This window comes from Canis lupus, chromosome 2, assembly GCF_003254725.2.
Source record: "Canis lupus dingo isolate Sandy chromosome 2, ASM325472v2, whole genome shotgun sequence".
Lineage (NCBI taxonomy): Eukaryota > Metazoa > Chordata > Mammalia > Carnivora > Canidae > Canis > Canis lupus.
The window spans coordinates 46,185,970-46,211,945 of record NC_064244.1 but is presented as its reverse complement, the minus strand read 5'-3'; the positions used below and the strand labels follow the sequence as shown (position 1 = coordinate 46,211,945).

The following is a 25,976-nucleotide window of genomic DNA, read 5'->3' as shown; positions in this document are numbered from 1 at the left end:
ATTATGTCATACAGTAATTCTTAGGCCTGGCTGATGATTAGTACCAACAGGGAAGATTGATAAAATGCTGGTTCTTAAGCCATCCAAAAATCGAAGGAATCACAATCTCTAGCACACAGCTTATGTTTTTGATGTCATTGTTTTTAAGGTTTCTGTTACTCTGATCAGTCATTTAGAGAACTTCTACTAAGAACAACGAGAGGCTGACAGGATATTAAAATTAAAAAAAACTACAAGTTAGCTTTTATTGTAAATAAAATTTAAGAAAAAAAGGTAGTTTTCTTTTTATAAATGCATAAGTATATCTCATGTTCTGGTAAGCAACTGATACTGGATTAATAAAAATACATTTTATTGCTACTTATGTAACCTTAATTTAAAGCACTTAGGTTAAATCCTGATTTAACAAAAAAATTAATGAGGTTTGATGAATTTAAACCTGCAGTCTGCTGGTAAATGTTTATCAACTGGCTCTCTGAGTGTAATTCCATGAATGTTGACTGGATTATAGTTTTTGAATCTTGAAAGAATATTTCCTCAATTTTTGTGCCATTCAAAATACAGTGACTATAGATACAATGTGCATTATTAAAATTTTCTCCATCACTTTAAGTGCAATCAATAAAATAATATATCAAGCCCTCATGTGTAGCATTTGTCAATTTCTCTGGAATTAATACTCCACCATGACCAAGTTCAAGCCACTAACATGATATCACTGAAAGCAGACTTAGGAAGAGATGCACAGTAGCCCACCACTGTATAGGATTTCAACCATATAGATACAACAGGCATAAATAATATCAGGAGCATAGAAAATAGTAAACCGTAGTCAATTAGTTAGTAATGAATTTTGAGTATTTGTTTTTAATATAAGTTAATTATAAGTTCATATGATTTAATTTTGAATAAGTTTGTATTGAACCAGCATGTGAAATTCCTAAAATGTTAAAATCCCTTTCATAAGCCAATGAAAGCTTGCTCCAGTACACCCCTGAAAACCCTGTAAATACTATGGCTGTTTCTGAAACTTCACATAAAATCACACATCTATTTTAGTCTAAGAAATTCTACAGTTTTTGCTTTAGCAAAAGTCAATCATAACAAATTTCCAATATGCTCAAAGAAAATACAAATCAATAATCTATTCAATTACATTTTAATTCAAAATTTCTACAAAGATTTTTATTTTATATTATGTTCATACAGAAAGGACTCCCAAGTTTAACTCTCTGGGTATGAGGTTTTTATTTTGCCCCAAAACACACTGTCAATATAACATTAATATGAATTTGTGCTATTCCAAATTAAGTTTATTAGGACATAATCAATTCTTAGTGAACCTACTATTTTATTATAGGTTATTTCATACACCCTACACCTTACTGAAAAGTAAAAAAGGAAGGGCTACAAATAGAGAAAAGATACTGATGATCTAAGGCAAATATTGATCTCTAAACAACAAAAGGGGGACATAGAGGAGAAAATTAAGTACTTTCTTTGGGATAATCCTGACTCTTATCAAGAGTGGCCAGGCACTCAGGTGCTAGACATCCCAGATACATTAGAGGTGTACTAAGAGGTACAGGCTATCCAGGCACAGGCAACCTACCAACTTTTTAAAAGACATACAGCTAAGAGCCAACATCATTCTTTACCTTTCCAACACAATATTGGCCCCTAAACTCAAACCCCCTTATTACAATATGGGCTCATAAGTCACTGTTCAAATCTAAAACTGTAAGCTTCAGCCACATAGGTGATATTTAGATGATTAAAAATCAAAATAACATTTGTCTTGGGATCCTTTGGCTTTGGGGTAAGAAATGTCCCAGAGACTCCTACCATGATAGCTGGGGAAACCATGGTAACGGTTGAAACATTTATCTCCACCATAAGAAATACACCACACATCAAGACAGAATGTTTCAATGTGGCAGAATGCAAAATGAGCCAAAAAAGAACAAAGCTTCAAACTCCCTCCTGACAGTTAATCTATAGTTTTCCCACCACATAGTTATTTGCTTCTAGCTTTCATGCTACTTGGCTGCCACCTACCAGAAATGTCATTATATAATTTCAATATGCATGCAACCACAGCAATCAGAATTCTGTTGAAATCGGTTCTTTTCCCCCAAAAGATAGTTATGTAATTCTAGACTTTTCCTTCTCCAACCTGCGTAACATCTCACTCTCTACCTTTGCTGCCTTTTGTCTTTTTCTACCTTTTAAAAAAGATTTTATTTATTTACGAGAGAGAGAGAGAGAGAGAGCGCACATGTTGAAGGAGGGGCAGAGAGAGAGGGAGAGAGAAATCTCAAACAGATTCCATACTGAGTGCAGAGCTAGATCCCGACCGGATCATGACCTGAGTCAAAACCACGAGTCAGACGCTTAACTGACTGAGCAACTCAAGTGCCCCTGTATTTTTCTACCTCAGTGTAAAAAAGAGAACCTTATTGAATCCCCAAAGTGAATTATTTTTACCTTTGTATGAATCATTAAAAAAAGTACTGTTAGCGATATATTTAATTATTAAAATATAATCCATAGTTACTGTAGTTGTTTAACCCCTCAGATTTTAAATCTTTTAAATAAAGCTTAGAAATTTATAGCACACTGACTGCTAGTCTGACATGTAGAATTTGCTGTATGGTAATGTGGAAAGATTTCCAAGTTACCTGAGAAGGCAAAAAAAAATTAAATAATCATCTTGTTTCCATGACTCTCCTGTTAAATATAGAAATACAAGAAATTGGGTGTCATATTTAGTAACATTTTAAAGTCATTAAAAGTAAAAATGTCAGGTAAGTATATATTGGTTCAGTCAATTTTAAAAAAAAATTCTATCATTAGTAATTACATACGTCAAGTTCACACCTGAGCATATTTATGTAGAACAAAGTCAGAAAATGTCCTAAAAATCAGCCTTGTTTGGGGCACCTGGGTGGCTCAATCAGTTAAACATCTGCCTTCAGCTCTGGTCATGATCCCAAGGTCCTGGGATTGAACCCCATGGTGGGCTCCCTGCTTAGCGGGGAGTCTGCTTCTCCCTCTCCCTCAGCCCCTCGCCCCTGCTGGTGCTCTCTCTCACTCTCTTTTGATACCTATATATAAAATTATATATATACATATATATATATAAAATATAAACAAAATATTATATATATATGAATATTTTTTAAAAAAACAGCCTTGTATGTGATATAGTTCTTCTCTTTTACTTCAATTTGGTTTCAGTAGGTAATGAACAAGAAACTCAAGACAAAGAATCTGCAGTCTTATTTATTTATTTTTAAAGATTTTATTTATTTATTCATGAGAAATACAGGGAGAGAAGCAGAGACATAGACAGAGAAGCAGGCTCCCTATAGAGAGTCCAATGCAGGACTTGATCCCAGGATCCTGGGAGCATGTCCCGGGGCCAAAGGCAGATGCTCAACCAGTGAGCCACCTAGGAGTCCCTGTAGTCTTATTTAATATCTATATCATGGATGTTCAATAAATATAAAACACATGCAAAAAAAAGTTCTCCCTGTAGATGTTTAACATTACCCTAAAACTGATAAAACCTAAGTTCTGTTATATGGGTAATTAACAGTGGTAGGAAGTATATCAGCTTTGACATTTCCAAAATAGACTCAATTAAGAATGACAATTGCGCCAAATAAAGATTGAAAAATGGCCTACAATCAAATTGACCAATCTCCATTTGCAAGGGTCGCAAAGTCAGGTGTATAAAACAGAATACCTAATAAAGATGCTTTGTACATGACATACATATAAATTATACAAATAGCATAGAAACTTCTAGGTATATTTTCAAATTTCTAGTTTTCTTTTTTTTTTTTAAGATTTTATTTATTTATTCATGAGAGACACACAGAGGAAGAGACATAGGCAGAGAGAAGCAGGCTCCATGCAGGGAGCCCGACGTGGGACTCGATCCCGGGTCTCCAGGATCACGCCCTGGGCCGAAGGCAGGCGCTAAACTGCTGAGCTACCCGGGCTGCCCGGATTTTATTTTCTTTAAACTACTCCTGTGAATGCTGATTTTACCCTCATGAAATCCTAATTCTACAAAAGGAGGAGATACACTTGGGAACAATCAAGAACAAAAGATACCTTCACTGGGTGATGTACAAGCAACAGTCCATAGAATACACGACTATACAAGGATATTCAATGTCATGATATTCACAGCAATGAATTTAAAAACTGGCTTCATTCAGAATCTTCAAATATTCAAGGAGATTTACAATAGAAAAGAATAACTAGTTAGACCAGTTAGAAATAAATCCATTAGTTTTAATATAATCCAAGTTACAAGGCACACAGCATTATATCAATATATCAACAAAGGGAACTCTTAGAATAACTTATTTTAAGAGAGTTGAAAGAAATTATTATAAAGGGAAAAATTTCTTTTTATGTACCTTTGAACAAAAGTCATTAAACAAAATTAAAATCCAAAAACACTATTGTTCTTCCATAAATTAAATGTTTGAAAAAAATCTAATTAAGCTTAAGGGTTTCAAATGAATGAAATTACACTAACATATTTTTATGCATTAGTTATTTTCCTGGGTTATTAATTATAAAAAGCTACCTAGTAAATTTCAATAATTTTAACAACTTCCCTGTGTGAATGTTTGTAACATTAACAACCAATTTTTATTTGTTTATGCAGCTTAATAATTTTCCAGTATGAAGATGTTTTTCTTACAAGGTAACTGAATTGCTGAAGAAGCTTCTAACTGAAACTGCCCTGTCACACTATTTACAAAATTGTTACTCAGAGAATTCAAGGAAAATACAAATTTGGTTAAAGCAAATTACTGTTATGACTTTCAAAACACTTAATTGAAAATGTCAAAATGAATTAAGCCATATTATAGGTGAAATTTTAACATAAAAAATAAATATGACTAAGTTTGACTATTTTTTCAATTATGTTCCATTTCTTTTTATGTTTTGTATCACATTTTTCTGAAAACTAAATCTTTTCAAAGTAGAATAAGTATCTTAAAGTTCTATTAAATAAAAATGGTTAATTAAAATTGCTTAAATGTAATTAAAATGATTTATCAAGGTAGACAAATACAGATGGCAAATGTATTCTACAACTTATGTCTATTCAACATGCAATATTAATATATATTATTTTTGTGTCTATATTCAATATTAAAGTCCTGGTACTAAATAGAATTTTGGAAGTTATAAACAGTCTTATTTGTACAATAATATAAAAATAGAAAGTACTAGGCTAAGGAAAAAATCTGAGAACAAATTTTAACTGTGAATTTATACATGCATATTAACTTAATTTCAACTAATTTGCTGAGAATTAGATTAAACAAATGATTTAGATAATAACCGTATCTATAATACCCATCTACAAAGGAGGTACAACAACATTTGTTTAATTTCAGACATGTAGGGCACATTGGATTTGAGAAGTTTGTGGGACACCCAAACAGAGAGATCCTGAATAGGCAGATGGATATAGTGTTTGAAGCTCAAAAGGTTAAGGTTTGGAAATCATCATCATCAGGTATAGTAATTGATTCCATAGAAGTAGGTGAGCTCAAGAAAGAATTCTAGGGGAACCACAGGATATAAGAGCTGGCAGATAAAAAGAAATAGCTTCAGAAACCTGAAGAAAAATAGTCAGAAGGATAAATGAGAACCAGCAAGGAATACTGTGATCAAGTCTTTAAAGAAGTTAATCAAGCTAGAGTGAAAAAAGTATCCAATGGATTTGCAAAATAGAATACCCGAAGTCTTCTGACAAATAGTGATTTCAGTCGATTAATGGAGCTAAAGTGAAATTGCTAGGGTAGTAAGAAAGTTAAGATCAGAGGCATGGATTCCTCATTTATTAAAAAAAAAAAAAAAATCCTGAGCACCAATTTAATATGCCAGGAAGTAAGCTGGGATATATTGAGATGGTAGGTACTGTGAGGATATGCTGATGTGAAGACTGCTGTCACAGCATTTACAATCCACTAGGAAAGACGAATCATGACTACTTCAGTCAAGGATATTAACATGCAATATAAACCTTTACTTAAACCTGAAAGAAAATGTTAGATAGTTCACAGAATTGCTGGGAAGCTGAAGAAATGGGCTCAAAAACTCTGTAATGAGGGAAGAAACCAGAGAAAGTGATGTCACGGAACTAGTCCAGTGAAAAAGACCTCCAGGCTGCCACCAGCAAGCATTAACTGTGACAATTGGCAGTACCTATCTCACTGATACTAAACAAGAGATGGCACCTCCAGCCTGAATGGTCTATTGCTACTTGCCTCCAAAAGTCCTATCTAACCATGACCATTACCAGCAAGGATTTGCTGCTGTCTCTATTTGTTGGCATCACTTATTCATACATTCAAAAGTGGGGAAAATGCTTTGCACTGGTTGAATCATGGTCATACATCCATAGTCCAGCTATGAGGGAAGCTGTAGCGGTGAGTACAAAGCTCTCCTACTGTAAAAGGGCTCTGCCTCTTAGTAAGGCTTATAAGGTACAGAACTATCCAAATACAAGAAGTTCATGTGAAGAATAGCTATATCAGAGAGTAAAAACACATACAGAAGTTAAGTAAATAACACTAGCTTACACAAGATGGAGCATATTTTTCTCTCACACAAAGTCAACGTGGAAGCCAGGAGTCCAGGGCTGATGATGGTAATAAAGTGCAGTCATAAGGAGGTCAGGCCTCTTCTATGTGGCTGCTCTTTTGTCTTCAGTGCCATCTCATGATGCAGTATGGCTACTCAAGGGGCCAGTCAGCACATTCACATGTTAGTCAATGGAAAAAGAAAGGGCGGGGGGCATCTTCCCTTTAAGTTACATTCAACTTACATCTCATTTCTCAAGACTTCATCACAAGGCCAAACTTGTCTGTAAAAGGAAAAGAGAGAATGTAGTTGTTTGCTGTGTAGCAATGTGCCCAGTTAAAAATGAGAGCTTTTGCTCTAAGAAAGAAGGGATCAATGTATACGGAAGGTAAATAGCAGTATCAACTATAATGAAAAGCAATCACTATAACAAAATAGGTGATAACAATGAAGAGTGGTGAGGGAAATACAAAAAAGATACAGCATAAGATTCTTACCTGATCTAGAAAGTAAGGAAGATCTCCTTGGGGAACATGTATTTGAACAGAAAGTAAACAATGAGTAGTCAACTAGATGGAAAGTGTAGAAGGAGAAAGGACAGAAGGGGAGGAAGGCAGTGAGAGGCAAGAGAAACATGTCTAAAGGCCTGGCATGATCCACAGAGAAGGAATGCAAAAATTTCAAGTGTAGAAATCAGAGAGCAAGGGAACGAGTGGCATGAGCTAATGCTCATCAGGGAGGCAGGGCCCTGATCCTAGGACATGCCTCTTAAACCAGGCAGGTTGGATTTAATCCTAAGGGTGGTATGAAGTCACCAATTAAAACACAGTGATACATTTGAAGCTTGGAAATATCAGAAAGACTGTAGTATGGAGCTGGGATTAGAGAAGAACAAGGTTAGAGGTAGAAAATCAAAAGGCAATTGCAGTTTATGAGAGAAGGGACAGAGGGCTAGACTAGGTTAGAGGTATTAGTGATAGAACTGGAAGGATTCAAGAGCCAATCAGAAAATATAATTGGTTTGTAACTGAAGGGGATATTGGGAGTAAGGTAGCAGAGTTATGCCTGATTCTTAGGTTTCTGATTTGAACATCTAGGTCCGGGATAGGCCTCACTTACTAACACAAGGTTCATGAAAGAAGCAGAAGGGGTTTTCTCATTTTTTTTTTCTTTTGAAGAAGGGAATAATTAGTTTCAGTTTTACCATGGGAAGTCTGAGGTCTCATGAAACATCTGATTGGAGTTGTTAAAAAACCTATTATTTCTAAGCATCTAGAATGAGAAAATAGGAGGAATGAACTGAGTATGTTTCAGAGCAATGGAGCACTTACAGCATGGGAGTGAATGCCAGAATTTTAAGATGATGTATAGTAAGACTAGTAGATAGTTAAGAACAGAGCTCCAATTAGCTCAACTGTTGATGAGATGGGAAAAGAAAAACTAAGAGATGTTTTATACCACTTCCCCAAAATTTTGTTTAAGAAGACAGAGGGATGACCTAGGAATCTTGGAATTTAAAGCACCCTAACAAATACTGATATAATAGGTCCAGAGTTTTCAGATAATCATTGCTGTAGATATCTTTATTTCAAAAAAATTAATCTCTATGGACAGAGGGAAAGGACTCTTTGGTTAAATTAGTTGAGGGGAATATATATATATATATATATATATATATATATATATATATATATATATATATCCTGCCCACTTTACACAAACTTCCCTCTTGGAGATTCCCAGTGTGCAATGGCAGTAAAAAGCTTCAAGAAATTCTGCATTTTGCTAGATAATTTAAGTAACCCTATTGAACAAATTGTTCCCCAAATTTATTGGCTTCAGAATACAACTATATTATAACACCCAAAAATATATCACAATCTAAGGGTGCCTGGGTGGCTCAGTTAGTTAAGAGTCTGGTTTTGGCTCATAGGTCATGAGATCAAGCCCTGTGCTGGGCTCCATGCTCAGTGGGGAGTCTGCTTGAGGATTCTCTCTCTCCCTCTCCCTCTGCCCCTCCCCCCATGCTCATTTGCTCTCTCTGTTTCTATCTAAAATAAATATTTTTTAAAGGATTTTATTTATTTGAGAAAGACAAAGAGAGAGAGAGAGAGCATGAGGGGTGGGGGGGATGCACAAAAGGAGATGGAAAAGCATCGCTTCTTGGCCTTTTGGCTAAGATCAAGTGTGGAGATGGAGAAGCAGGCTTCCTGCTGAGCAGGGGGCCCAACATGGGGCTCAATCCCAGGACCCCGCAGATGCTTAACCAACTGAGCCATCTAGGTGCCCCAAATAAACAGATCTTGAAAAAACATTGGTTTAAATAAAATAAATCTGAACTGCTAGAAACTATTAACAAAATATAAGGATTTACTATAAGCCACAATGATAATGATAATAGACACAGATAACCAGTAAAAACCAGAGTAAAAGATAAATATGATACCTAGAAATTATAATGTATAAAGACACAGCTTTAAGATAGGTGGAATCATCCACATTTTATAGATAATGAAACAAGGCTCAGTGAATTTGGCAATTTTTCTAAGATCTTGAGAGGTTGTTTTGAACATCAAGAGGAATAAGGCTAAAGGAAGTATTCCAAAGGCTAGAAAGCACCATACAAACTTAAGGTGTCATCAAATAAAAGCATATATAAATACCTCTGCTATCTGTAAAAACATGTTAATTTTTCTTAGTTTTCTAGAAGGTCAGACAGAAAATACACTTAGAAAAATAAGTAATAAAATTGGAAAAACTGATGAGAAACACGGAAAACAGTTCACATAAAAAATATTATATGTTACAAATGCAACCCATCTTTCAATGCTATTTTCATGGCTATTTTCTTTACAGTTTGTTTGTTTATTTATTTAAAAGATTTTATTTATTTATTCACGAGAGACACACACAGAGAGAGGCAGAGACACATGCAGAGGGAGAAGCAAGCTCCATGCAAGGAGCCTGATGTGGGACTTGATCCCGGGTCTCCAGGATCCCGGGTCTCCCAGGGCTGCCCCTTTACAGAGTTTATAATATGATTTGCCTCTATGGAAGTGTTAACAGTAGAGAGACTAACATGAATTCTGGAATTAGAAAGATGCACATTCACATGCTGATTGTGTTACTTACTAGCTAAGGCAGCAAGCCAATATGTGCCTCAAATGTTTGATAATCATAATTATGAAGGTGATAATAATCATACTGACTACCATTTATTGGTCACTTGCTACATACTAAGCCCTTTACATACTCCCTTACTGCTCACAATGTTTCCAGAAAGGTGGAATCATACTCATTACTCAGAATCAGGTAATGAAAAAAAGGTTCAATTTAAAAAAAATTAAAATTTAAGTAATTTTTCTGATTTTAAGAAATCATTCTGAACATTAGGAGGAATAAGGTTTGAATGAAGTATTCTGAAAGCCATAAAGTGTCATACAAATTTTAGAGTTAACTAAAAAATGTATATAAATCTTTCTTACAAAGACTGCTCTTAGTAGTACCAGTTATTAAGGTATGAAAAATGAAAACATCAATTCCTTAGGAACTAAACACTGATTGACAGCTTTTTTTACTGTATTGTTTGAAAATGAGAGAATTAGTGTTTTTAGTATTTTTGGAAGCTCTGATGAGTCAAATGCTTTGACCAAAATAATCACTGAATTGAATAGTAGGTCATGATTCTATTAAAATGCTAACTAACTAGATGGTAATACCTATACCCTAGTAAATTCTCTAGACATATCCCTAGCAATGATCAAATATGTGTTAAATACAGTTTTCTAATGAAAAGAATAAAATGTACAAGGCTACTGGATGCAAAGGACATTTTATAGCCATATGGGAGTAGTATTCTAGTGTCTGGAATGAGGCTGACATAGGGGCTTAACTGGACTATTTTCAGTTTAGTGATATGGGTAATACATATCAGAAAATCTTTAAGTTCTTATATATGTGTCATTGGTTCAAAACGGCTCTTTGCATATCATGTCTCCATGACCAGTGGTATCTGATTGCTCAGACCCTATGTGATCTTTGGTAGGCATAGTTATTCACCCATAAAACTGCCAGTTACCAAGCTCAAGTACTGGGGATACAAAGAAAATTACATGTAACATCTATCTTCAAGGAACACTCAGTCCATTATGGAAGTCACTATCACCACTGAGATTAGTAGTCAGTATCAATTTTATTTTGTTTTTACTTGTCTAAATTAAACAAAAAAGTCAAATAGTATATAACTCATTCCCTACTTCCAGTTTGGACATCAAATTTTACAAAACAAAAAGCCTATTTCTAAAAGATTAAAAAGCTTAAAGATAAATCATAATCAGATATCCCTGCTTCTTTTCTTTTCAGATTTTATTTATTTATTTATTTATTTATTTATTTATTTATTTGAGAGAGAGAACAAGCAATGGGAAGGAGCAGAGGGAGAGAGAAAGAGACAGGGAAGTAGACTCCCCATTGAACAGGAAGCCTGATGCAATGCTCAATTCCAGGACCCAGGATCATGGCCTGAGATGAAGGCAGATGCTTAACCAACTGAGCCACACACGTGCCCCAGGTCCCCCTGCTTAAAATAGCTTTGAAATATATTGAGAATGAAAATCAAATTTGTGACCATAATCAATGAGTTCTTCTTGATTTGGCCTCAGACTACCTCTGACTTCACTGAATATGACTCTCCCCTTAGCTCACTAGAATCCAGCTATAAGTCTTTTTTCTTTCTAAAAACAGAAAACTATTCATGTCTAAGTGCCCTTTCTGATCATTCAACCAAAAGCAAAATTCACATGGCCCTGTTCCTCCCTTATTTATCACATATTTCAGGTTATGGCATTTCTCATTATCTGACAAAATATTATTCATATAATTATTTTCTGTCTCTTTCTACTAAAATTAGAATGCTATGACACCTCATACCTGTTAGAATGGGTATTATCAAAATGATAAGAAATAACAAGTTTTGGCAAGGATGTGGAGAAAAAGGAAGACTCATGCACTGTTGGTAAAAACTTAAATTGGTGCAGCTACTGTGGAAACTAGTATGGAAGCTTCTCAAAAAATTAAAACTAGAACTACCGTAAGATCTGGCACTCCCACTTCGAGTATATACCCGAAGGAAATAAAATCAGTGCTGCAAAGAGCTATCAATTATTCATAATTGCCAAAATATGGAAACAACTGAAGTGTCCATTGACAGATAAAGGGATAAAGCACATTGATATATATACTCAATGGAATACTAGAAAGCCATGAGAAAGAAAGAAATCTTGCCACTGGAAACAACATGGATGGACCTTGAGGGCATTGTCTAAGTGAAATAAGTCAGACAGAGAGAGACAAATACTGCATGATCTCATTTATATGTAGAATTTAAAAAAGCTGAACTCATAGGAATAGCAGAATGGCAGTTGCCAGGGAGTAGGGGATGGGGGAAATGTTGGTTAGAGGGTACTAATTTCCTGTTACAAAATGAGGAAGTTCTGCGAGTCTAATGTACCACATGGTGACTACAATTAACAATACGGTATTATATACATGAAAATTCCTAAGACAATAGATCTTCGATGTTCTCACCACATACAAAAATAAAAAGGTAATTATGTGAGGTGATGGAAGTGTTAACTAACCCTACTGAAGTAATAATTTCCTAATACATATGGGTATCAAATTATCATGTTGTACATATTAAGTTTATACAATGTTGGATGTCAATTATATCACAATTGAAGTAAGGGAAATACTAGAATGCCAGGAGAGAACATGTACCTTTTATATTTTTATCACAGTATCCCAACACTTAGAATAATACCTGGCATGTAGGAGATGCTCCATAATTATTTGTGAGTCAACCAAAGAAACAATTAGTGGTTGAGCTAAGATTCAAATCCAGGTCTGACGGGCTACTCACCCTTAGGATTTGTCAGCTATGTCACTCAGCTTGTGAGGGCAGAGTTGAATTTGACTTCCTTTTGTATTCCCTATATTCACTGCTATATGTAAAATGTTAGCAACACATACTTACTGAATAGAAAAACATTTTAGACTTCATACTAAAAGGTTTTAGGTACGGGATAACAAAAAACAGTATATGACTATCTGTAAGTACAGAACCAATTCATGCCATTCCTTCTTCTAAAATACTTCCACAAGGCCACTCTCCTTCTTCTGTTTAAAAAATTCCTCCCTTGCTTTCAAGAACAAGACCTTGTTTATGTTATTGTTTTCCTCAGCACTGAAGGAAATGGTTCATACAACTTCTGAACTCTCCTAGCACTTCCTTCTTACCCTTACCATACAACCGATTTTTTCCCAAAGACTGTGAGCTAAAGCAGGAACTGGCCTCCAACTTTTCCCTCCTTCTTTACTTTCTTCCTTTTCCCCCTCTTTTTCTCTCTCCCTCTCTCTCTCTACTTCTTCCCTCCTTTCCTTTCTGTTCTTTTTTAGGTGATTAAGGAGAGAAGTGTAAAATGGTTTCAAATAGGGGTGCCTGGGTGGCTCAGTCGGTTAAGTGTCCAAATCTTGATTTCGGCTCAGGTCATGACCTCAGGGTCCTGGAATGGAGCCCAGCATCAGGCTCCATGCTCAGTGGGGAGTCTGCTTTTTCCTCTCCTTCTGCCTTCCCCCGCTCATGTTATCTCTCAAATAAATAACTAAAATCTTTAAAATAAATACATAAATAAAATAAAATGCTTTTATAACATAAGCATCTGTAGTCCTGGGATTATAATAAATTTGAATCCCTTAAACAATGTGAGTATGCTTCAAATGTTATCTAGTTACATGTCCCCAAGAAAACTGTGTGTAGGGGCAAACTATGACAAGTTAGAGCACTCCAATGAAGCTCAGACACGAATAGCAATTTAACAGGAGAATTTCTAAGATTAAGTGATCTCATATACTTCAAATATGAGATTTAAATTTACTCAGCCTGCCACAAAGTATACAAATGTGTATTTTCTTATTAATACAGCTAAAACACTTTTAAGACCTGGAATCTTTTAGTTCTGATGTTTAACACTCTCAAGAGTGCTCTTTACTCCCATATGTGATATTCCAATGGATCTCACAATCACAGCTTTTGAAATACTCCATATATTGAGTGGTCTATAGTTGGTCATCCGTTATATCAAAGACTACATATCATTAAAAAAAATCAGTTTCAGTTTTAAAGTATTATTCTTTACAATGGGTAGCATACAATATTATTAAAATGTAATTCTCTAACTTACTGATTTGATACAAAGGAATTCATGTTTGCCATAGGAAGGTACATAAAACATACATAGGTGAAAAATATACCTGTAAGCCACCAGAAGAAAAGGGAAAAACAAAACACAATAAGGACACAAAACCTCAGTGAGCACAGACATTTAAGAAAAATAATATAGATGCAACTAGCCTAGTATACCTCAAAAAGGCTACAAAGGCATAAATATTTTGCTTTTCTTATAGAGAGGGAGAGAGGGAGAGGAGGGACTGAGGGAAAGGCAAAGAGCAAATCCTAAATAGGCTCTATGCCCAGCACAGGGCCCAATGTGGGGCTCAAACTCACAACACCCTGAGATTATGACCTGAACCAAAATCAAGAGACAGATGCTTAACCTGGCACAAATATTATACAGGATACAAAAATGATGGTCATTACTGTAATGTAACTATCATATAATCTCTTCAAGAGAACAAGAAAGGGTACAGGATATCAGAGATTTTTATTACAAGTGTAGACATTTCAAAGAAATCCAGTAATCTACAATAATATTTTTTGTGGGTGTAGCATAGCTAAAGTTTTAGTATATAGCTATGTCTTTTTTCCATTGCTATGAAAATCAGTCAGTTTAATCTATCATGCTGCTCCAAGGATATAACCCTTCATTTGAGGGATAGGGCTTTGTTTAATTTGTTGTCCTAAAATTCTTACCTGGCCCAAAAATAGAAAGGTGGTGTTGGTTTTTGTTTTTTTTTCTAATTTAAGTTAGAGTATAAACAAAAAGAAAGAAAGAGAAAGAAAGAAAGAAAGAAAGAAAGAAAGAAAGAAAGAAAGAAAGGAAGGAAGGAAGGAAGGAAGGAAGGAAGGAAGGAATCTTTCTGCCATTTCAGCAACAAAATCTATTTAAGGTAATATTCTTAGTTCTTTAAATAGTTAAAAACTTTAGAGACAGTATATTCCAAAGGCCTCCTTAGCCACTTTTCTAAAGTACAGAATGATCAATAAAAATCAGCCTGTAACTGTACCTTCCAAACGTCAATTGGAAAGAGTCTGCATTCAATGGAATGCCAAATAGTACTGGCAGACATTTACTCTTATAGAAAGAGAATGCTATGTTTGCATTGTTCTGTTAATAGCATACTAACAAGTATGTTTCCTGTAGGGTCACTAATGGATAGAAAAAAATACACAATAAAGCAGTGAATAGTGGACAGCCATTCACGCTCTATTGGTCTACAGTTACTAGAGAGAAGAAAGAGTAAGTTCTATAATCTTAGGCAGCTCTAAAAAAGAATACTCTCTTGTTAAAGCTCAAGAGAATATGAAGAGGAAATAAAAGAGAAAAAAGTCAGACAGATTATGCTGTCAATTTTAGTTGTCATAATGTGCTTCAGAGATAAAACATTCCTCTGAATGGCAATTGAACAGATGGAAATTTTCATTTTTGGTTAACTGGATGGAAGAATTGGACCAGTACCTAAAATGACATTGAAATGAAGCTCAAACCCCCTCCCACAAGAAAGAAACAGATGCATCACTCCAGATACAAAATAAATTATTGAACAGTGCATATATTATATTGGCATCATTGTATCCAACTGTACATCTGCACAATGTTTTAGTCTCCTGGTGAGAGAACAGACATTTCTGAAAGGGAAAATAGGCAACTATTGAAGTGAATCAGATAACTATACCATTTGGGTAAGAAAAGCCAAACAACACTTCACTGAATTTGAAGTTATTCACGCTGAGATGAAAAGAGAACCATAAATTATACTGATTCCAATGCCCTTGAACTTACACATTGATTTAAATGTGGTAGATTCTGAAATATAAAACCACATTTTCAAGATTTTTGTAATCTTAAATAAGAGTGAACAAAAAAATATGACTACTTAGGACTCTGAAGGAGTTAGGGTTGAATAGCCTCTTTGCTTGAGCTGACAGAGGAGTGAGTGATATATTAAACTAAAACTACATTCCTCAGCTTATGCTATGATTGGAGAGGACTCATAAAATAGGTAACTAAAAGGAAACCTATTTGATAGCTTAAAGTTAATAATTGATCTTATGAGTTGTGAACTAAGGAAATGGGGCTGAGATGAACTCCTTTTTAAAAGTAAGTTCCAATCCACTTGCTGACAATACGGTCCTGGTGGGTACTTTGCCATGGCTCTCCTAGCCAGCTCTAGCTCACTGCTGAGCTGATCCATTATATCATAATATACTTCTACCTCAAGTCTTCCTAGTAACCCTTTCAACTCTTTCCCAACTCACTAAATCCTTAGTCTAGCTGCAGAGAAAGCATGAAGATACCAGCCCTAGACAGTCAGTAAACAAGCAGGGTTTGTATTTTGTTTTGTTTTAAGCCATCATCTTGGTTTGCATTGGGCCAGCAATACCCCTGTGGTACAAGGTAACTGCATAAGATGTAAGAATATGATGTCTGAGGATGTCAGCAGAATAAATTCTGAGGTTAGTACCTAACAGAGAAATATCTCTTACATAAAGAGATTTTATAGTCAAATAATAGAAATTCTGATTTTTAAATTCATCACAATGTAATGAGATTTTAGTAAATATCTCAAGTGACAGAATATTTTATCAGATATGACTTCCAATCAAACCATACTTAATAAGGATTCATTATTTTGAAGACCAACTGAATTGTCTCATAAGACTATTAGAACAGCACAGGTGGGAAATCTATGTTCACTGAAACCCTACAAAATATTAATGGAGAGTGAATATCATGGGCACAATGAATTACTAGTCCATACTGGTGCAGTCTTCACAATGGTATTCCCTTCAGAAATAAAGTTGCATGGGGAAGTCATTCTTTGCATTCTCCCTATCATTTTTAAACACAGGCAAATGTGAAACAGAGCTCATTAAAGATATAGAAAGACAAATATAACCTAAAAGTAAAAGTATAAGGAGGTTGGGCCCATCTGGACTTATTAGACAGAGAAAAGCCTTGAGGGGAATAGCTAGGAATGTGGGATAGGAGAAATAGTTAGAAGGTAATTGGGAAAGGGGAACTCGAGTTGGCTCCCTCCCTGGGGTGTTTCTGCCAAGGAAGGAGAATAAGAATAGAACCTTCAGGAATAGTATCATGTGGTGGCTGGATGCCCAAAGAGAGTCTGTTGCTAGAAAAAGGCCATGGTATATAATATGGTAATGATTCACAGAAAAATAAGAGAAAGAAGTGGACCAGAAATCATATTTTGTCCCTCTGACTCATTCTGATGCTCTCTCTTATTTAAACATAAGCTGTTCTATGGTTTCCAGCCACTTTATTACCCACTCTTTGCTGGTGGTATTTCTCATTGTCATTCTGTAATCATTCCTATATTAACTAGTGTAAATTTAATTTATTAGGTAACCTAAAACAAATGATTTAACAAAACATTTTATGTATTCAGGTGTTTCATCTCCAGGGGTCACGGGTATCAGGTTCAACAGAGGAAGCTGATGCACCATCACCAAGGAGTCAGGTGAAAATTTCTAATCTACAAGACAAGAAAGCAGGTAGGAGTCCCAAATCTTCCTAAGTGAGGACAGAAAGAGAGTAAAAAAAGAGTATCCTGAAAGAAACAGTGTGTTTTCCTTTAGGTACACCTTTAACAGTGTATTTTCCTGTTAGGTACACCTTTAACTGCATTTTTAAAAAGTAGGCTCCAAGCTCAACATGGAACTTGAACTCATGATCCCAAGCTCAAGAGTCACATGCTCTACAAATAAGCCAGCCAAGCACTGCCCCACCCTTTTAAAAAAAAGTACACCTCTAATTGCATTTCATTTTCATCTGAGATAGTTAAGATTCTTATTTTGATATCTTTATGTTTTCTTATCAAACACAACACCAGCAAAACATTTATTAACTTTAATTATGAAATAACCTACTTTATGAATAAAGCATTTCTTCACCTGTTTTAGGTTTAGAAGGTGGTGAAAGATAACCTTAGACAGTACATGTGGAAACTGGCAAGTCTGATGGGAGGCTGGATTCACCTCCCTAAGTGTAAAGCCTCAAATGGGCAGAGAAAAGCTGAATTGCTATTAATGAAACCATATGTGGCAAATGAACTTTAAATCTACTCAGCCCGCATTGAAAAGGACCACTAGAGACTAAAGCTTTTAATCCCTTTGTTCATCGTTGAGCAGATGATTAGCACACTTTCAAGGCTGACACATTACATACTCTTTTAAGCATTGGATTCTTCAACACTATGAAGATTTTATTATACTCTTAGTAATCATTTATAACAATTTAAATATTTTCTTCTATCATGTTGTCTTCTAACATTTTTAATTTCCTATCAAAATAATTATGCAAATGCCAGCCAAAAAAGGAAAACAATTCTTTCATGGGGTGCCTTGGTGACTCAGTCAGTTAAGCAAGCATGTCTGCCTTCAGCTCAGGTCATGATCCCAGGGTCCTAGGATGCAGCCCCACAACCAGCTCCCTGCTCAGCAGGAAGCATGCTTCTCCCTCTCCCCTTGCTTGCCCCTCTGTCTGCCACTCTGCCTACTTGTACACACATGCTCTGACAAATAAATAAATAAAATCTTTATTAAAAAAGTTAGTTCTTTCAATACGGAATTCTAAACAGTTTTTCTGATTTGTAAAAGGTAAAAAAACAAAACCAAACCCCACACACTACAATAGAATAGGACATCTAGTTTTTTGAGTAATTTCTCCAAATAGTTTCAGAATAAAGTACTCTGACTCCACAGAAAACATTTTCCAAAATGCACTGCATATGAAGATGCTGATGTTGATAACATTCTCTCTGCATACTAGTGCAAGTAGTTATACTTTTTTAAAAAATAGAGGTGAAATTCACATAAGATAAACACTTTAAAGTCCAAAATTCAATGGCTTTAAGTACGTTTGAAAGATTGTGGGACCACCCTCTCCATCTACTTTCAAAATATTTCATCGTCCCAAAGAAATACCCCATAGCCATCACTTACTTGCTGTCCTCTCTTCTTCCTAGCCCCAGCAATCTTCAATGGATTTATCTATTCTGGTTACTTCATATAAATGGAACCATACAATATGTGAACTTTCATGTCTGCCTTCTTTTATATAGCATATTAATATGTTCACAGGTTTATCCACGTTGTAGGAAGTATCAGGACTTCGTTCCTTTACATGGCTGAGTAATATTCCATTGTGTGGATATACCACAATTTGTTTCTTTTTCATTCATTTCCTGATGAACATTTGGGTTGTTTTCGCCTTTTAGTTAGTGTGAATAGTGCTATTAACACTCATGTGCAAGTATTTGAGTATCAGTTGTTTTGGTTATATACTTTAGGAATAGAATTGCTGGGTCATATGGTAATTTTATATTTAGCTTTTTGAGGAACCACTAAACTCTTTTCCAGAGCAGCTGTACCCTTTTACATACCCACCAGCAATGTAGGAGGGTTCTACTTCTTCCTATCTTTGCCATCACTTTTTCTTTTTTCTTTTGCTTATAGCCATCCTTGTGGGTGTGAAGTGGTAACTCATTGTTTTATTCGCACTTCTCAATGACTAATGATGTTAGGCATCCATTCATGTGCCTGTTAGTCATTTGTATATCTTCTTTGGAGGAATGTCTACTATTCAAATCACTTGACCATTTTAAAATTCAGTTATTATGTTTTTGTCATCTCTTTTGGATACTAGACCCTTATTAGATACGTGACTTGCAAATATTTTCTTCCATTCTGTAGGTTGCCTTTTCACTTTGATAATATCACTTAATAAACAAAGTTTATAATTTTGATGATGTCCAATTTATTTTTTTCTTTTTGTTAACTATGCTTTTGATGTCACATCTTAGAATCCACTGCCAAATCCAACAGCATGATTTATCCCTGTTTTCTTCCAGGAATTTTCTATTTTAGTTCTTATATATAGATGGCCAATCCATTTTGAGTTAATTTTTGTATGTGGGATGAGGTGGCAGTCCAATTGCATTTTTTGCACGTGGACAGCTAATTGTCTCAGGACGCTTTGTTGAAGAGACTCTGTTTCCCTCACTGAATCGTTTTAGCACCTCTGTTGAAAACCAATTGGCCAATGGATGTACGAAATTATTTCTGAACTCCCAGTTTTGTTCAGTTGGTCTACAGTTATTCATTTAAACTATATATTTTTTTAAGTGCTGAAAGCAGGAGTGCAAAGGAGTTTGGGTAAGAAACACTAAGATCTTTAGTTTGATCTAATGGTTCCCACTAGACTAGTGATATGCTTTCTCAATAGCAACCACATCACCACTGGGAGCAGAAGGGCAGTAAAGGAAGAAAAAAGTGAGAAGAAGGCAGTATAGGCTTCTATTCTCAGGAGATCTTTATTACTTGTTAGCAATATCTAATAAACTTGAGCCAAGTGACCAAGAAACCAGTTTACCACATCCACAAAGACATCTGCAATCAGTACTAGTAACCCAACAGATGCGAAGGCTGCCAAGATTTCATCAGAAATTGTCTGGGGGCACCTGGGTGCTCCAGGTGGTTAAGTGTCTGACTCTTGATTTTAGCACATGTCATGATCTCAGGGTCATGAGATGGAGCCCTGCATGAGGCTCCATGCTCAGCGTGGAGTCTGCTTGTTTCCCTCTCTCTCTCTCTCTCAAATAAATAAATAAATAAATAAATAAATAAATAAATAAATAAATAAAATCTTAAAGAAGTTATAATAACACTTGGTGTTTTCTGCAAATGACATTCATGTACTCTGATTTATTAATTCAGGAAATAGTGCATGGAAATGGACAAATGAAAGAAGGGATAGGATAGAGTACCATTTTATGTTAGTTCCAAAGACGTTTTTTTGAAGCTATTTGCAAGATTCATTTTCAAGATAGTTTTAAAAAAGAAAACTCTTAGGAATTATTTTTTATACCCATATTTCAAAAAGATTAGGAAATTATTTTTTCCTTGTTTTAGTTTACTTTCAGTAATCTTCTAGTAGCTGAAATATAACCTAGCTAGCCCTCACCTACCAGGTCCACTGTTCTCAACAACAAACACCATTAATGGATTTATTTGCAACTTACAGTATAGTGACATTAAAAGGTAGGCAAGGGTCATAAATTTTAAGTGTGGTATGATCATGAAAATATCCATCATTTTTACTTTTAAGAGGGAGGGGACAGCCTCTTTGGTGCCAAAAATGCCATTAGAATTAGATGCTGCTTGAAATTTACTCATGAGATATCAGATGTCTGCTTCTTTCCTCATATCAGCCAGAGAAGCAGAACACTTAACCACAGAAGAATTAGTCATCTGGCTGAAAGCTGCCAGCCCTTCTATTAGGTACTGTAAGAATAGTATCAGGCAAATGCTTTGCCCCAGAGTGTCCCAGGATCCAATAATTTCACTTCCTTACATGAGAGGCCCTCTAAGGTTATGAAGAATATCTTCCGAAGGATGTATATAAGAAAATCTGCCATCTGATAAATCATAAGGTAGATGATGAGGGTCCTGTAAGAGGGAAACTTGACTTACTTCACCAACCTCTTTTTAGTGGTACACTACTTAGCACAACTTCTTTTCTTTTTCTTCATGTCTCAACAGGGAAGTATCAATAGTATACAACACTGAGCTGAAAAACAGTCCAGAGTAGCTGAGATCAAGTTAAAGGAATGAAGGGAGTAAGGGAGGGACGGGAGAAGGAGAAGGAGGGTAATGTGGGGAGTAGAAGGGCTGCTACCTAAACTAACCAAGCCTGCTGAACTCATATATCAGTCACTTGCAACAGTGATTCCCAAACTGTAATGTGCCACTGAAAGGCCTGTGGATCTTGTGAAAATGGAAGCTCTGACACAGTAGGTCCAAGATGGGCCCTGGGACCCTGTGAGGACATGTAGAAGATTGTTTGTTAAAGAGAAAGGTGATTGTCAGGATGACACCACTAGGATTCTGAACAAAACTGAAAGGTCTACCTTGAACATTCCCCTTCCTTTTCCCAAATGCCTCCTTAATTTTATAGCTCCTCATTCCATTAACAAGTTTTCTACCTCATAGAGGTTAAGCCTCAAGAGCAAGAAAAGAAGCTCTCTCCTCTGCCCTTAATCTTCTAAATCAACTCTCTATCTTAACTGCACTTTAATACTGTTAAAGTGGTTAATGGTTAAAGTGATCTAGACTAAAGTGAGAATGAACAAAGCTTTACTCCTTCAAAGGGACACTGTATTTTACAAGATCATTTCATCAATCTACATTATTATCTACTGGGGTCCACACAGACTGCCATTTGAAAAATATTTTTGAGATCCTCTGTTCCTTACCCATATGCCATTATTCTACTCAACTTCAATCTGTCTACTAGCATTTTATTTATTTAAAACTTTTTTTCTTTTAAGATTTTATTTATTTGAGAGAGAGAGAGAGATTGAGAAAAAGCAGATGGAGAGGGAGAGGGACAAGCCAATTCCCTGATGAGTGCAGAACCCAATGCAGGCTTGATCCCAGGGCCCTGAAATCATGACCTGGGCTGAAATCTGATGCTTAGCCAACTGAGCCACCCGGGGATCCCTAGAGTTTTAAATACATAGAATCTATATTAAGAACATGTAGCCTTAAAGCCACCAATTCCACTTCTTCTACCATGATAAGTAGCTTTGAACTTTAGAGTATGCTGAAAACATAAGTTGATATAGTGTACTTAAATATTTAAAATGTTAAATCATAAATATCTGAATACTGGAAATCTCATCTTAACAATAAATTATCTAGCAAAAAGAGAAAATCAAGAGACTTATGAAGGTTTGTCAGGTTATGCTATGGGAAGGAAGCCAGGGAAGGGTGTAACCTATTACGTGGAATACTACTAGAAGGAGAGAAAAATGGGATCACAGAGATGAGGTTTGAGTCACAGAATCCTCTACCTTGGACGGAACTCATGACTCAAACATTGTCAAATTTTTATGGTTTACTCATTAATAGACAAAGCCTCTGTGAAGTCTCTGATTCCAACATTCACGCCTATTCATAGGGCAAAAATGTTTTCAGCATATTGAGAGAAAACAAAATTTTATGTCTATTCCGCATATTTATTAAGCAAAAGAAACATTTTTTTTAAAGGTCACCAAACTACTAAAAGTACCAAAACAGCAATGATTTCTTATTGCTAAAACAACTTATTTGGAGGTTTTGCATATCCTATTTCATTATTGTCAGTCAATAGATATAAGAATAATCCTCCAAAATGATATATACTAGAAATAAAAAAAAGATCATTTAATTGTTTTGTTCCTTCAGTATCAGTTTCTTAAATGTTACTGTAAAATGTTAATGATTACAATTGCCCTTATTAAAATTAAAACTTTAGATTTGTTGGTTTATTTCTTCATTCATCCAAGTTTATAGTTGCCCAAAATATTCCTGTATATCTTTTTGACAAATTAAGCAGTAGCTACACATATAATTCTGCTGGCTCCAAATCTGACCCAGGCTCATTGCTGAGACTCCTAGAGTTAGAAAATTTGACAATTTTATATTCCCAAAAAAGATATGGATGGGTGCCATTTATTGACTGAAAATCATATTAAGTACTTGATTGCCAATAATTTAGTAGGAGACTTGGCAGGTGGCCAGAAAACAAACCTTTCTCCAAGATGCTAATACCTAATTTAGAGGCTGCTATTTCAGACATTTTCAAAATTTTGTTCCTACATGGGCATGCAATTAAAAAACATAAGGAGGAAGGAATCCAAGAACAATAAAGGTTAGAATGGAAAAGGAGATCCTGAAAATATTTTATTTACTAATAGGTGTAAAATAGTGCCCATTAAAATAATTCTGAAAAAGGAAAAATAAAATCTTATTAGTTATAAATAATTGTGCTTAATTCTTTATTTTCTAATTAAACTCTAATGTCATATCAGCAGATTTATCAAGATTTATCATCAAGCTTATGAAACAAAAGTAAGTTACCCAAGTAGAGCTCAATTAAGTTTTTTAACTCCTATGTTGGCAGCCCTTTCATCATATACAATCTAAACAGGACAAATGGGCTACACAGCTGACAAAAATGTGACACTGGCTTTGACCCATTTTCCTTTCTTACAGCTTAACCAATTGTTTTTACAGTATTTCCAGTGTTTCAGTTATTTTTCTCATTTGGCTATCCTGCCTAAATGAAAACAGCTTAGTGAAGTCATACACAATTCTAGAAATACTGCACATCAGGACCATACACACTTTTTATGAGTTTCAAAGAGATTGATTGGAAACTATATACTGCAATCACCAATCCTTTGTGCTGATGAACATGTGCCACATAGTTACAACACAGTACTGGGCTACAACTGCTGGTGTGTGTCAATGCTTCCATCATAAAACCTTGCTGCTTTCATGATTTCATGAACTAGCTATAAAGCTTGATTTGGTTCTGATAAAGAGAAGATTATTTTCAAAAGAAAGATAAAAAGCTATAAATTTGCAGACACATGAAATATGTGTACACATGTGTATACACAATGTAAATTTATATATATTTATATTTCATACACAAATATGTTTTATAAATATACACACACACACACGATGGCACTAAAAGTTTAACTGGTATAGAGACTAAAAGTATTTATTGTGTGGTGCACACTGATAAAAAGTTGGCATACTACAAAATCAGTTTAAAGATCATTTTTGTTAAACTATACTGGAAAAATACAGTCTGTGTTCTTAGGAGCTCTGGACTAGTAACAATCTGTTTCAGTCCCCAGTTCCTTCATCTATAAATGAATAAAAGTAGCCATTCAAAAGGCCCTCCATTTACAATTCGTATCTGGAAGGAAATTACAGTGTCTTTCAGTCAGACTCACATACACAGAGACAAACAAGGTTAAAAATTCAAATGACTTAATGATTTCTTTATCCTTCTTATTCAAGTTGCTCATGTGGTTTCTGATATAATAAAATTAGAATAAAAACATTTTGACTCCAATTTACTACTAGAGTAACTTTCAATGTTTAACAAAGATAGAAATGAAATTATTTAACTTAAAAATATTTTTTGATAATAAATTATGCTAGATTATTTTTATTTTATTTATTCTTTGAATGCCAGATTTTTTAAAAAGTTGCTCTTTGGAAATTACAAATGCAAAGTCAATGCTTTCATGTGGAAAACTTAGAGATCAAGCAAGTGAATCTAAGATTCAGAGGGAAAAAATACTTATGTAAGAGTCATAGAGGAAAAATATAACGTGTCTCCAATAAGAATGGATTTAGAGATGAGTATGCCATTTTACCAGCAACCACTCTTTTGTTCAGATGGTTAAGTGGTCAAAAGAAGTTGTGAGAGCAAGAGTATTTCAGGAAATATAAAAAATACATGAGAGATAAACGCTTACTGATTATGTGTTCCAAGTATCATTTGTAAGGCATCATTCCATAATTCATATAATTAACAAATTACAATTACCTGAGAAAGTCTGCTTAACAAAAGCACATCTCCTGCATCTGCATAAGTTTTACTATAGATTTGAAGTATTTTGCATGTATTTTCGCTTTGATAAAACTTGGTTATTTTATTTTATTTTATTTTATTTTATTTTATTTTATTTTATTTTATTTATTTATTTATTTTTTTAAATTTATTTATTCATGATAGTCACACGGAGAGAAAGAGAGAGGCAGAGACACAGGCAGAGGGAGAAGCAGGCTCCAAGCACCGGGAGCCCGATGTGGGATTCAATCCCAGGTCTCCAGGATCGCGCCCTGGGCCAAAGGCAGGCGCCAAACCGCTGCGCCACCCAGGGATCCCAAACTTGGTTATTTTAAAAGTTAAAGTGTACATAACATTTAAGTACCCCACTTCTACACTGAATATCTTCTCAATGGTTCATAATGTTACTTTTGACCTTCAATGACAATATGTACTAATCTCTAATAACACAGGAAAAGTATTTTCAACTTTAAAAATGCCTGTATTTGATTAAATTATACTGTTTTATTTATTGTGATCTTGATCATTAACTAAAGTACTTGGCATATTTCATTCAATAATTTGTGAAAATATTTCTGAAAAATAAAGTCTATTAATTTTAAAAACACACATACTTCTAGCACACAATGTTCAACAACTATTAAAGAGATGGCTGAAAGTGGCAGAAAGGGGTCCTAC

The 25,976-nt window shown here is 35.0% G+C and overlaps 1 protein-coding gene and 1 long non-coding RNA gene across 2 annotated transcripts in view; both read right to left on the bottom strand.

Annotated features, from left to right (window-relative positions):
• NDUFAF2 (NADH:ubiquinone oxidoreductase complex assembly factor 2) overlaps nt 1–25,976 on the bottom strand; it is a 147,602-nt gene that overhangs the window by 104,453 nt on the left and 17,173 nt on the right. The gene's annotated exons all lie outside the window — the stretch shown is intronic.
• The window catches only part of LOC125753128 (uncharacterized), a 28,477-nt gene that overhangs the window by 1,483 nt on the left and 1,018 nt on the right, over nt 1–25,976 (bottom strand). Inside the window, exon 2 of the long non-coding RNA XR_007404197.1 lies at nt 6,869–6,907. This is a non-coding gene — a long non-coding RNA (uncharacterized LOC125753128). The remainder of the gene's footprint in view (nt 1–6,868; nt 6,908–25,976) is intronic.